The 11,120-nt window shown below is 41.1% G+C and overlaps 1 pseudogene across 1 annotated transcript; it reads right to left on the reverse strand.

Annotated features, from left to right (window-relative positions):
- Positions 1 to 235: 235 nt before the first annotated feature.
- LOC308416156 (serine/threonine-protein kinase NLK-like) lies at positions 236 to 9,350 on the reverse strand (annotated as a pseudogene). Its single transcript has 3 exons — positions 9,314 to 9,350; positions 3,392 to 3,718; positions 236 to 1,764 (listed from the first exon to the last, which is right to left on the reverse strand). The product of its transcript is annotated as a serine/threonine-protein kinase NLK-like (transcript).
- Positions 9,351 to 11,120: the final 1,770 nt, after the last annotated feature.

The following is an 11,120-nucleotide window of genomic DNA, read 5'->3' on the forward strand; positions in this document are numbered from 1 at the left end:
AGCCATAACATCTGCACTGAATTCTTTAACCATGTGCAACTCTGGGGAAAATATTTTTTCTTCTAAAAGTCTAGTAACATTTCTAAATAGTATTCATATCCTACAAGTATTGGTTGTTAATTTAAAACTCCATTAGTAAAATTAGAGTACAAGCATGATTAACCCTCCAGGATTGCACATCCCAGACTCCAGTGAAAGCTACATTACATCCTCAGTAGTACAGCATCTTCCACAGTCACTTCCACACCAGAGGAGACAGCGGCATCTCAGACGGCTGAGTGCAGTGGAACTAATAAAGCTCTTAAAGGCGGCAGACTGCGGGTTGATGCAGAGAGGTACTCTGTTTCCTATCTGCTGTTCCAAAATGAACTGGTGGATACTTTCTTTAACTTGTCAGACATAGCTAAGGTTCTTCTCAAAGCTGTCATTAAATTTGGGGTTGGTGACAGGCTCAAAATCACTGGTATAGACTCTTCCCATCGAGGTGGAAAAGCAGCATTTGCACATACACGAATGGTATCTCAGCTGCTCTTCATCTAGGTAGGAGTGGGCTAAGGCATCCTTAGTGGATATTCTTTTTGATGGATCAAATATCAACATCCTGGAAAGCAGGTGAATGGCTTCATGCATGGCCTGGCTGGATAGGGTGTAAAGTACAGGGTGAGATGACTGTTTATGAAGACCCCTGAGTATGTGTGCCTTAGCACCTTCACAAGTTCTTTGCTTCCAGTGATGGCGTGCCAACAGATCTGTGATCAAATCCAACTGCTGAATGGGACTCTGCACCTGAAACAATATTCTTCAGCCCAGTAGTTCTGCAAAGATGCACCCGACAGACCAGATGTCAAAAGCATTGCTATAATGGAAGCTGCCCGTCAGGATCTCTGGAGTCCGGTAATACTGAATAACAACTTCTTGGGTCATATGACAGGATTCACCCAATTCTTCTACTCTAGCCAATCCAAAATCACAAATCTTTAGTACACAGTTGCTGTTCACAAGGAGATTCCCTGGTTTAATGTCTTGATGTAAAATGCCAACAGAATGGAGATATTTCAAATCTCGCAAAATCTGATAAAGAAAAACTTTGACATGATCTGAGCTGAGTGACTGAGGAGAGACGATAATTTTATGTAGGTCACTCTTCATCAATTCTGTGACAACATATATTTCTTCAAAATAGTCAATGTGTGGAGGCTGGAGTATGTCGAGGGCAGAGAGTACATTATCATGTTTAAAAAAAAAAACACAACAGCTGCAATTTCTGGAAGACTCTTCTGCAAGAGACCAGATTCTGGAAGACATTGGGCATCTTTGTGAGTGTTACTCTCTTTCCATCTCTTGGATCTGTTACTAACCAGACAACACCAAAGGCTCCATTTCCAATAGGCCTATCTGGCTCAATGTCCAGCTGCTGTTGTGGATGATGCAAGTGCTGATGATGGTGCGCCTTAACCGTAACAGCTGCAGCAGCCTGTACCCAGCTGGGGCTGCTGCAGGGGATGGAAATATGGCTGCTGTTGCCCAGGGTTTAACCTGTCTGCGGCTGCCGCAGCTGTGGAAGACGTATGCTGCTGTTCTGGGTGTATAGCAGCAGCCGACCCCTGATGAAGGTGGTGTTGAGGATGGTGGTGGTGGTGAAGGTGAGGAGGAGGAAGGTGTGGAATGTGGTGATGGTGGTGGTGGTGACCTGCTGCTGCTGCAGATGTTCCGCCGTTGTAAGCTGCTATCATTTTAAGTTGGCTCTTGTGCCACAAAGAGACACTCAAAAAAAAATGCCCTGTGATTGGAAAGCAAACTGGGTCAAGCTGTCATTTTGGCCATTTAAAAAAAAGAAGAAAAACCACTCACTCCACTTCAAAAAACACAGAGCAGAACTGGTTTTATGTCTTCATCAGTCAATCCAGACAAGTTTGAAGATCTGGGGAGTTGATTTTTTTTTTTTTTTTTTTTTTTTTTTTTGGTGTGTGTGGAAGGGTGTGGGTTGCCAAAAAAAGTTAATAATATATAATAAGAAGAATAAAGAGAGGAAAAGAAAAAGGGAAAAGGGCTTCTTTCCCCCAGAATTCCTACCACAGGTGGATACTAAAACTCCATTCTTAATGGGGGCAGGGGGTGTAGGTTCCAACTTTAACTGTGGGAATAAAGGTCAAACCTCCTGAACCCCTGAACTTCACACACAAAAAGGATTTGCTAACATGCCACCCTTGGAACCTTGTGAGAGGGTTGACTCATCTACCCCTTCCATTCCCACATCCACATCCTTTTCTAAATGTAGGACCCCCTTTCAGGGACTCCCCACTCGAGTCTCAGAACACGGGGTTACCCAATGAAATGTGAGAGACCTTCTTGTGCAAAAACACGAGATAGTTTAATAACGGAGCTCCGGGCCGATACATATCTCACACAGGAGACAGAGGCATCGACCCTGAACTCAATTAGGGGGACATATTTATAGGGAAAATTACATAAGCAGTTAGCAACAAGCACATAACAATTTCATTGGTTTATTCAAATTGGCACTCTCTGTTCTTGGATATAATTCAACTCTAGACCACTCTGTTTTGGGGCACACTGACCTTCATACTTTGTTTCTCTCAGGACTGCAAGGCCAGCCCAGACTTTATCAAGTCTAGCCGGTCTGGGTTTGGGCCATTTCTTTAAACAAGTTATTTTGTTCTTAGCCTTGAAGCATACTTGTCCTCAAAGCAGGGTTAGTGGGAGTTAACTTGAAACTTTAACTCTTTCACTAAACACTTCCCACCTCCTCAAAAACACATTTAAAAAAATTCCAACCACTCTAAATAAAAAAGATGAGGGAAAATTATCAGGGAAACCAGTTTCTAGCTTCCCTCCCCTCGAACTTTCAGGCCTTCCCACATCTTCCCCTACTCTGAATGACCTGATTGAGGGGGATTGGGGAGATGTACCAAACTTTCCTGGGAAGAATGAACCAGGGAAGGAGGCTGGAGGAAGAAAGTGAGGAGAGGAGGCCACAGGCAGGACAGAAGAGGAGAGGGAGAGAACCCCAGCAAAAGTGAAGGGAAGAAGGTGCAGGGAGGGAATGAAAGAGCACTCAGACGCCCAGGTACAGGCAACCGCCCAGGAGGAGGTTAGGGTCCCAGGGTCAAAGAATAGGAGCCCCAGAAAGTGGGTAGGGGGCTGTCGGAAGCAGGCTGACTCCTGCCCCCGTCACCGCAGGCTGCTTGTGCTGAGGAGGGTTGGGGAAGAAAGCAGGTGGGTCCCCTGTGCGACAGCCCTGCCGGGCTCAAGGCTGCTCCGTCTCCCCCCTCCCCCCATCCGGCTTCCGTGCCCATGGTTTTTTCTCCACAGCCACTGTGACCGCTTTTTATTCAGCCGCCGGTGCTGGTGCCGCCTCGGCCGGACTCACCTACCCTAGCAAAGCCGGATAGAGGGTGAGGTTTTATAAACTTTGTCTTGAAAGTACAGTCTTTTCTGACTTGTTCTCCAGGAGCCTTCTGACTGGAGATGAGAGCCCACCAGCACTGCAGAAGCTGACAATTCAGATTCTGCTGAGATGAGGCTTTGCTCATGTCCTCTCTGCAGGAACTTCCCCCTGGGCTCTTCCCAGCACTGCTGAAGAAGGCCCGCACTGGCAGATACAAAACGCTTGTGAAGGCAATGGTGGCCTCCTGGTCATTTTCCTGTCTGCCTGTGGGAGCACTGATGAAGACACCTAACCTGGAAACTTTGCAGACTGTGTTAGGTGGAGTAGAGATGTGACTAACAAGAGATTTTCACTCCAGGTATGCAACAACTAAGGACTATAGAAGGGAGCATGTGGAGTACACAGCAGAGAATTTCAGGGAGGTTGGCTTGGTTTTAATTGGATCAGATGCTTTTGATAGCATTATCGTACATGAATTCTTGAAATCCACCATTTACTTGTACTGAGGACAGTTGGATATAGCTTAGAGTTGAATGTGTAATAAAGAAGATGTAGCCTCACAGTAGAACAGGCCTATACCTGACTGGAATCATAGAGGCTGAGCTTGACACGGGGACCAGTCAGATGAACTGTGGGAACAGGGGGCTTGTGGAGTCAGACAACTTGAAAAATTTGAGGAAATCCTGCCAGGACAGATTATCTAAATGCTTTCTCCTGGTCTTGTAAAGTTTGTTCTTCATTGAAATCTTTAGTAATAAATATAACAGGTCTTTTTGTGGATGTCATTATTGTTATCTGAGTGGATTTAAGTGTCTAAATTTAAAGACTTTGGCAAAAAAGGCCCTCTGGAGAGACTCATAATGATCACTGCGATGCCAGGCCTGTCACAATCCAAAATATTGGATAGGTGGATAAAGTTATCAGCTAAGATGGTTCACATATGGACATGTAGTTTGTACCGTGGTACAGAAGTCATCAAAATAACCTCTATGTCTCTTACACTCCTTTTCTTTAATCCCCAAAACCTTGTTTTCCTGTCTGCCTGTCAACTTAACTGGTCTCTTGCCTGGAACCTGTGAATATCCTGGCAATTTGGTCACAATAAACTTTTTTCAAGCTGTTAAAACAAATAAACAGAAAAATTATTATTCACATTTTAAGAGCATAAACTCCTTTAGAAAAAGACCACAGTTTGGTTTCAGAACTAACATCTTTAGGTGGTTCTCGGCTGTAACTCAGGATTCAGTTTCTTCAGGCCCATTTCTTCAGGCCTTTGTGGATACCAGCTTTTACATGCACAATATGCATAGCACATATGCATATACACCTAATTGATTAAGACTTGGAAGAAAACCCTTCATTTCAAAATCTATTTATTTAAAATGGAGCTATTCAGTAGCAGGGTGCAAGCTTGACTTTTGTGTTGCTCCAATGTTATCCCCACACACCACACAGTCAAGAGAGTATGTGAAGATTTAGGTGTGTCCACTGAGCTACTTGGTGAGCAATAGCCTATTTTGCTCTGGGCTCCAGTTCCATCCTGCTCTATGGATGAGTGAGAGAATACTAGAAATTTTTAGTAGGACAATATCTTCTATTGATTTATCTATCTATCTATCTATCTATCTATCTATCTATCTATCTATCTAGATGATCTATGAGGCCAGAATCATGAAGACACGACCACACAACGACTCAACAAAAAGATAAAGAGAAAATATCAAACCAAATTTTTATATAAATATCAATGGAAAATACTCAAAATAATACTTTTAAAGCACATCTAAGAACACATCAAAAATATCATCAATTCTGAACTAGTAGGATTCATCCCAGTGATGCATGAATGGTTCAACATAAAAAAATACAGCAGTATAATGAACCATATAATCAAACAGAAAGAAAAAGGCCACATCTTCACTAAGCAGAGGGATATCATCACTCTGTCAAATACAGGGCTCATGTGGCTCTCCCATTCTTTAGGCTGTCATTGGCCTGCTTATGCACTCATTTACTCTATAGAAGCTTTTTAGTTTCATCAAGTCCCATTATTAATTACTCAATTTATTGCACGTGCTACAGGTTTCTGTTCAGGAAGTTATGTCCTGTGTCAACATGTTCAAGGCTAATCCCTACTTTCTCTTTCACTAAATGTTGTGTATCCACTTCTATGGTGAGGTCTTTGACCAAGTGGAATTGAGAAATTAGAGCCTGATAAATATAGAACTTGCTTTCGTCTACATGTCGACGTTACTTTAGAGAGGCACCATTTGTTGATATTGCTTTTTGAACCCAATGTCTCTTTTGGCATCCCTGTTAAAAACTTTGTGTCCAAGGGTGATTGTTGTGTGGGCTTATTTCTGGGTCTTCAGTTGTATTCAATTGATCATCACATGTGTTTTTCTCCAAATACCATGCAGTTTTTATTATACAATGGCTATATAGTACAACTTGAGATCAGAGAGATATAGAAAGAGGTGTCCTCTTTCTACAGATGAATAGCTCAGAAAAGCAGGAGAAGCTAATTGAATGAGTACAAACATGTTATCCTTCCTGAGAGAATTTTGGTTCTGAGGACTACTGTTGGTAAAATGTAAAACAAGTGTGGTAGAAGATGTTTTGTAGTCACTGTGAATCTTTGCCCTAGAAATTCATTTGAAAATAGCTGAATATCAAATAATCTCAAATTATGCTTCTGGAAAATCACATCTGTTCATGATTCTACTTCTTTCCAGAGTGAAGCCTTGCAATACAGTAACAAGGACCCAAAAAAAAAAAAAAAAAACAACAACAGAAGAAAATAAAACAAGCAAAAAACCACACTCAGTTTATAGTTGCTAAGCCAATAACATTAAAAAAACACCAAAAATCAAAAAAACAAAAACCTCTGTCTACTCATTAAGTCTGTATTTTACTAAACAGTAAAAAATGTACAGAAGAAATCTTTTTTTGTCATTATATTATATCCATAAAACAGGGTATAATTGATTATTTGAGGGCAGTTAAAGAGAAAAAAAATGTAGATTACAACAAAGTTTTAAAATACAATTATTTGTTCCATTAGGTGATTTAGGATACTTAAAAAAATTCTGTCTTATGTTGAGGTCCTTCATATAACATTAATCACTGAGCATTTAGATACCCAGAAAAATGTGACCCATAGTCATGTGGCAGGCAGGATGGATGCAGCAGTCCATGTTTGTTATCTCAGCACTTAGGAAGTGGAGGCACAATCAATAAGAAAAACAAGAATTCTGGCCCATCCGGTTGTGGGGGATCAGCACTTTGGAACATTTGTTCCTCCTTCAGAGGAGAAAAGTTTTGTTTCTTGCCCCAGGCCAGACAGCTCCCAACTGTCTAACTCTACCCTAAGGACCTGACACCTCCAGCCTCCAATGCTTCTAGCACTTGCACTAGTATGATGCCCACTCTCATAGCTAAATGATGAAAAGAAAATTATACAACACTTTTCAAGAGTAATAGGTTACCTGGCAACTTGGAAAAGAAAGATACAAAGCAGAGTGAATCCTGTGACTTTATTCAGATACATTCCCCTTGCTCTGTGCTCCTTTCCTTTGACTTTGTTTGAAGCATACAAGGTGCCTCCAGAACTAAGCATCTTGAATTTGAATAGTTTGTAATTTCTAAAATCTCCTTCATAGGAGAGTGTGTCTCCATTATCACTTCAGTGTAACAATTCTGTACACAAAAACCACTGAAAAATTCGGTACTCAAGGTCCTGAACGGACACACATGAATGTAACAAATAACTAAAGGCAAAGAGTACATTCCAATTTTATGCAAATAGAAGCAAAGTATGGTCTCCTTGTCATGCACAATATTTCTTACATATTTTACAAGCTTCGTTAGCAAAGATTATCTTTTTGGGCTGCCCCACATGCCTGAGTGTATTCACGAACTAAAAAAAAATATATATGAGTATTTTTATGGACATATTCCATGTTATCATAGCAGTCCACAGGAAGAGGGAACAGCTCCATAATCATCTCCCTCTCCCTTAGGAACTCTGTGTTTTACATAACTTCACTCAAGGTATGCATAGAGATTTTTCTGGCTATAATCTGGAGGAAAACTGTCAGAACTTTCTGGAATGTGTCTCTATCATTTATATCCAGATTAGTAGAACATGCCTATATCAATTCCCACAGATTCAGAGCCTCAGTGAACTAAGAAGCAGGACATGAATTGTGTCCAATTCCTTTTACAAATGAGGCATCTTCAAGCATTCAGAGAATGTAGCAGATACTCTTCAGACACTGGACTTTCTGCTGTGTGAGAGAACAGACTCAGATCAATGGCCTCCCACCTGCCTTCAGCTAATCCTTATAAATAACCAATGTCAAATAACCAAGCTTCTCATGGAACCTTTTCCAATATTTGAACCTCTGATCCCCTTTCCACCTACCTAGTGCCTGCATAGGTATGTACCACTATTTCCATTTTTATGATATGTTCCTAAGGTTTTCTGTGTGCTACTTGATATATTGGGCTATATCCCCAGACCAACATCTTCAGTTCTGTTCTTTGAGCTTAGACTTATGTTGTAGCCCAGCCTGGCCTTGGAACTAATTCTAACTCAGCATCCTCAGTGATCTCATTCAAAGTTATATGCATAGAGAGCATGGGAGTGTACAGATTCTGTAAGACTGTAATTTCAGAACCTAGGAGCTAGAAGCAACAGTACAGGACAAGGAGGAACACGAGGCTCCTTGTATATGGCAAACTATAACATGAGTCCAGATAGTACTACATTGTATTTTTAGGACTTTGTTGCTAGACTGTGTCACATGAGAACATAAAATAATAAAAATAAAAAGGAAGCAAAAAAGAAAAATGGATACAGAAACCAATAAAAGAAAAGAGGAGGAAAAGAATGAGAAGAAACTCAAGAATAATATGGGGAATGGAAAGATGGCTCTGAGGTTAAGAGCACTAGCTGCTCTTCCAGAGGTCTTGAGTTCAATGCCCAGCAAGGTGGCTTATAACCATTATAATGAGACCTAGTGCACTCTTATGGCCTAATGTCTACATGCAGACAGAATGCTGTATACACAATATATAACATAGGAATGGATACAGAAAATGTGGTACAAGGATAAGTGAGTCAAGCTTATGGAAAGCTGAAAAAAAAAAAAAAACATTGTAGCAGGCAATGAGGAAGACAACCAAAAGGCTAAGAAGATATATTGAGCCATTTGACCCTCCAGTGGCCAGTCACTATTCATCAAGAGCAGAAAAGAGACAGGAACCCTTGGCCAGCCTGCTCCTTACCACCTTGTTTGACAGTCCATTGCTTACCTGCAAAGAATTTATATACAGATGAATAGTTTTGCCTCCACAAATACTTGAAATCTAATGTTACAATGCTTTTTTTGTCCATCAATTCTAGGGACCTGTTTGGACATGCAAAATGATGGCCTGCTGTATTTGATGTTTGGTGGATGCACAGTGCAATGACAGAGTACTTTTTTACAATAAGTTTATGGCTGCCATCATTTAAGATGTTTCATGAGCAAGTGAACTTACAAATGAAAGAGTACATGCCTGCACACACACACACACACACACACACACACAAAAGCCTATACACACCCATAAAAAGATTGCTGTATTCCAACACCTTTCCTTCAGATGGAGGAAGAAAGACCTATAATGTGTACAAGGCTCTGAGACTCAGCCATGCTCTGCTGCCTAGTCCTATATTTTTTCCTCTTCAGGGCATTTTCTATGCAGAGACTCACTGGTCCTACAGTAACTTAGAAGGTCTACACAGCTAAGCTTGAAAACACAAAACCATCTTTGAAGTTTTGTGTTTTGAAGAGAGTTTGAAGAGAAGACTCTAGCAAGCTAAATTGACCATCATAGTCTCCTCCCCAAACCTACCTTGGCCAGGTAGCACCAGAGGAAGCCAGTAACCCATGATCATTATTCAGTAACTTTTTAAACACATTACAATACATATGATAGTGAAAGATCCCTAATGTCAAAGGAGGCTAGTGAATTAACCTGGAATGATTTTTCTGAAAAGCAGCATTGTGCACAACTATGAGAGAGAATCTGTCCAGAAACAAAGCCCATGATATCCTCAGCAGCACAGTGTCAGCAGAGGGTTGCACTGTAAGATCTTATGCATCCTTACAGTGAGGGCAATGAAATAAACCAGAAATTTCCAGGGGATTATCTTTGTGCAGGGAAAACAAAAAAGAAGTCTTGTTTTATTTTATAAAAGACCTGTGTGGCTTAACTTTTGTGTTGATTATAAACATGTTTATCACAAATCAACAAAAATGTAAAAAATGCAGAGAAAGCCACCATGTGCTTCCACTGTGAGCAGTTAGACATTGTAGCAATTAGTTGAGGCCAAACAAGACAGGGAGCTGTACCTAGGAGGACACAGGGGATGCAAAGTCTGCTGTCTAGCTAGCTTAACCAAAGCAGGGAATTTCAAGGTTAGTGAGAGGCCAGGGTTCTAAGGACTAAACCAGAGAATAACTGGACCAAATTAAATGTCATTAACTGACCTCCCAACCCACCCACCAAAATACACATTGGCACATACATTTATATCACACATAAACACACACACACACTCACACACACAGAGAGAAATCATGAATAAATAGTAGACTGAAGAGACCAATCTGGTGAAGGAACACCTGAATTTAATGTGGAGAAGATGTGTAGAAAGAGCAACATTCCTCCACTGTTGGTGGTATTATAAACTGGTACAACCACTCTAGAAATAAGTCTGGAGGTTCCTCAGAAAACTGAACATAGTGATACTTGAGGACCCAGCTATACCACTCCTGGGCATATACCCCAAAGTAGCTCCAACATCTAACAAGAACACATTCTCAACAATGTTCATAGCATCCTTATTTATAATAGCCAGAAGCTTGAAAGAACCCAAATATCCCTCAACAGAAGAATGGATACAGAAATTGTGGTACATATACACAGTGGAGTGCTACTCGGCTATTAAAAACAACGAGTTCATTAAATTCCTAGGCAAATGGATGAAACTTGAAGCTATCATCCTGAGTGAGGTAGCCCAGTCACAAAAGAACACTCATGGTATGCACTCACTTATAAGCAGATACCACCCCCTCCCCAAAAATAAAGCTCAGAATACCCAAGAAACCATCCACAGAACTTATGAAGCTCAAAAAGAAGGAAGACCAAAACGTGGATGCCTCAGTTCTTTTTAGAAGGGAGAATAAAACGGGAGAAAATACAAGGTCAAATAGAGGAGCAGGGACTGAAGATCTACAGAGACTGCCTCACCTGGAGAACCACCCCATATGCAGCCACCAAACCCAAGCACTATTTCTGATGCCAAGAAGTGTTTACTGGCAGGAACCAAACACAAATGTTTCCTCAGAGGCTCTCTCAGAGACATAGATATAGATGGGGATGCTTGCAGCTAAACAGACTGAACATGGTGACCCCAATGAAAGAGCTAGAGAAAGTACTGAAAGAGCTGAAGGTTTTGCACCCTCATAGAAAGAGCAACATCATCAACAGTCGAGGCACTGAGGTGGAGAGAATGATTGGGAGAGAAGCACCTTCATAGAAGCAAGTTGAGGGGGAGGAGGAAGAGGAGTGGGAGGGAGAGGGTATAACATTTAAAATGTAAATACAGAGAATAACCAATAAAATTGGGAAAAAAATTTCTGAATGCTGACATTAA

Source organism: Micromys minutus, assembly GCF_963924665.1.
Source record: "Micromys minutus genome assembly, contig: SCAFFOLD_202, whole genome shotgun sequence".
In the NCBI taxonomy this organism is placed as follows: Eukaryota; Metazoa; Chordata; class Mammalia; order Rodentia; family Muridae; genus Micromys; species Micromys minutus.